The following is a 3,234-nucleotide window of genomic DNA, read 5'->3' as shown; positions in this document are numbered from 1 at the left end:
TGGCCAAAAAGTTCATCTGGCAGCATATAATTTGTCAGTTCGACATTCCTCGTCGGCTCATTTCGGATAACGGGCGACAATATGGTCAGGAGCTCGGAGAATGATGCAAAGGGTACGACATCGAACAACACTTCACTTCCGTGGCGTATCCTCAGAGCAATGGTCAAGCCGAAGTAGCCAATCGGGAGATCCTGCGAATGCTTCGGGTTCGACTCGATCACATGGGGGGCAGCTGGGTAGACAAGATACCCAGTGTGTTATGGGCGTTACGGATGACTCCCAAGGAAGGAACTGGCTTCACGCCATTCCATTTAGTATATGGAGGAGAGGCGGTCGTCCCAGTCAAGGTTGGGATTGAGTCCGATCAGGTACTTCGCTACGACGAAGAAAACGGGGGAAGGCGACGGATGGAGCTTGACATGGCTGACGAAACGCGCGACAAATCGACTGCCCGGCTAACAGCTTACAGACAAAGGATGCAGCAAAACTATAATCACCGGGTAATCCCCAGATCTTTCCAGGTGGGCGACCTAGTCTGGAAAAGGGTCAAGCCAGTCGGGGACGTCAAAAAGCTTGAAGCTCCATGGACGGGTCCATTCAAAGTCATAGAAAGGCTGCAGTCGGGTGCATACTACTTGGAGGACGCGGAGGGAAGGAGGCTGGATAGACCGTGGAACGCAAATCACCTCCAACCTTACAGAGACGGATGAGAGGTGAGCGAATGAATTCATGTACACGTGCATGTATGTATGTTTCCTTGGACGCAGGAAGAAAACAATTGGATCTCTCCTAAACCCCTTCCTATCAAACGCGTCATCGGCGGTCGAGCGACGACCTTAAACCCTTCCGTCATCGGCGGTCGAGCGACAACCTTAAACCCTTGCGTCATCGGCGGTCGAGCGGCGACCTTAAACCCTAGCGTCATCGGCGGTCGAGCGGCGACCTTAAACCCTAGCGTCATCGGCGGTCAAGCGGCGACCTTAAACCCTAGCGTCATCGGCGGTCGAACGGCGACCTTAAACCCTCGCGTTATCGGCGGTCGAGCGGTGACCTTAAACCCTCGGGTCATCGGCGGTCGAGTGGCGACCTTGAACCCTCGCGTCATCGGCGGTCGAGCGGCGACCTTAAACCCTCGCGTCAGCGGTGGTCGATCGGAGACCTTAAAATCTCACGTGATCAATCGACAAGTAAGAGCAAGATGATCGCTTAAGCATATTCAAAGACAAGCAAAATATCGAAGAAAATCATTAAAGATAAGACAGAAATGAGTCACATCTTAAAAGTTTATGCCAACCGGATACACACGATGGCCGACTAATACAACCCAAAAAATCACTTGGTGAATCAAGCTAACAGAAACGCTTTCAAGGGTTCACTCCAAATAATCTAAAGCATCGTCGGGGATAGAGGCATTAAGCTTGTCGCTATCAATCGTGGAGCTGGGCAGATCGGCAGGCAGATGCCCCTTTTTCTTGAGTTGATCAAAAATGTTGTCCACGGCGCAGCCGAAAAGTCGGAGAACTCGGTCGACAAACTTATTCACGAAGCTGTCAGACCGGATGTAAGCCACCTTCATCACTTCGAATCGGCTGGGTTTACTTTCTTTATGAGTCTCCAAGGCCGACCGGGCGCTCTCCAGATCCGCCTTCACCATCGCAAGATCGGCGTCCTTGTCGGATAGCTGGCTTCTTAGAGTGGCTTCCTCAGACTCGCGAGCTTGCCGCTCGGATAACAGCAGACCTTCAACATTTTTTAACTTGTCTTCTGTCTGCTTTAATTTCTACTCAAGAGCCCGGGCTTCCACATTTTTCTTCTCCAGATCCTCAACAGCTCTTTGCTTGTGGTTGGTGGCCAGGGTGATCTTGCCTTCAAAGGTGGATATCTCTTTCTTGAGTCGATCAATATACCCGACTTGCTCAACGCTCTTGGCCCATTCGGCAGTCAGTAGCTCTTCGCTCTTAGCCAAGTCGGCCTGCAGCTGAGCCGCCTGGGTGTCATTTAAACCATGAGTGGTACCCGACTGACCGAGGGCTTCCTCCAACCATTTCAGCTCATCCTCCACAAAGGCGAGCCTCTGGCTCATAGCTAGGCCGTCCACCCAAAACTGTGGGAGTTAGAAGCAGAAGTGGATCAAAAACAAGGCTAAATTAATAAGTGAGGAAGCCAAAAGGAAAACTCACCCCGGTGATCTGCTTAGTGTAATTGTTTGCTAACACACCGAGAGGGGCGGCGGCCGCCCGGGCACGGGCATGTTCCCATATCTCAGCCAATTGGCCCCAAATGATAATTCGGTGTTCAGTCTGATCGACCGAGCCACCCGGCGCCAAAAGATCTTCGGTAGGAAGGTGGAGTGTGGCTGTGACATGTCTCCGGCGAGTCGTGGCCGAATGGGAAGAGGCCGATCGGCCCACGTGGGAGGAGGAGGGTATGGGGTTGATGCTTGACCTCAAGATGCGGCCTTGAGCCGATAAGGGTGGCAGACTAACGGCAGGAGAGGCGATGAGAGGGTCGGAAGGTGTTCGGTCGGACGAGACGTGGACGGCCTCCGACGATATCGGCCCAGAAGTGCCAGTCCAATCGACTACCCTCTCAACTGAAGACGCAGAGCAAACAATTTTTTTCGCTCGACGCCTCTTGCGTGTGTTCTCGAGCGACGCCTCAGATTCCGAGCCCTCCTCTGGAACAAGTTGAGCCGCCGGAGGCTTTGCGATTGGCGCTCCCACCGCTGCTGATCCGACCGACACCAGGTTCGACTCCCCACCAACTTCCTGAGTAAGCCCCTGCTCGGGCATTAGCGGTTCGGGGAGATCTTCTGGCTAAAACCCTCGCTCAGCCAAGACTTCAACCACTACCTTGTCAACATCGGCAGTGGTAAGCTTCGATTGTCCGACCAAGTGTGCCCTCATCATGATGTCAGCTGCAAAATAAAGAGAGAAATCAGTTAGATAAAGATGAAAAAGGCAAAGGGATGATGTACCTATGTTGACTGGCTCGGACGGGCTGATCGGACTAAGGCCAAAAAGTGCCAAAACTCCCTCCTCCAACAACTTGTGAACGTTGAACTTCTGGCCAGCCAGCATGGAGGCAGCAAGCAAGTAGGTAAGAGTATTCTTGTACCGAGGCAACGAAGGTTGAGGCCCCAGCGAAAGTTGCCAAGTGGTTTGGAAGGAAGGCCGATTGGGGAAGCGAACAAAAAAAAAGTATTCTCGCCAATGCTTATTAGAAGAAGGCATC

This window comes from Zingiber officinale, chromosome 7A (assembly GCF_018446385.1).
Source record: "Zingiber officinale cultivar Zhangliang chromosome 7A, Zo_v1.1, whole genome shotgun sequence".
Lineage (NCBI taxonomy): Eukaryota > Viridiplantae > Streptophyta > Magnoliopsida > Zingiberales > Zingiberaceae > Zingiber > Zingiber officinale.
The sequence above is the reverse complement of the archived record's forward strand: the minus strand, read 5'-3'. Positions refer to the sequence as shown.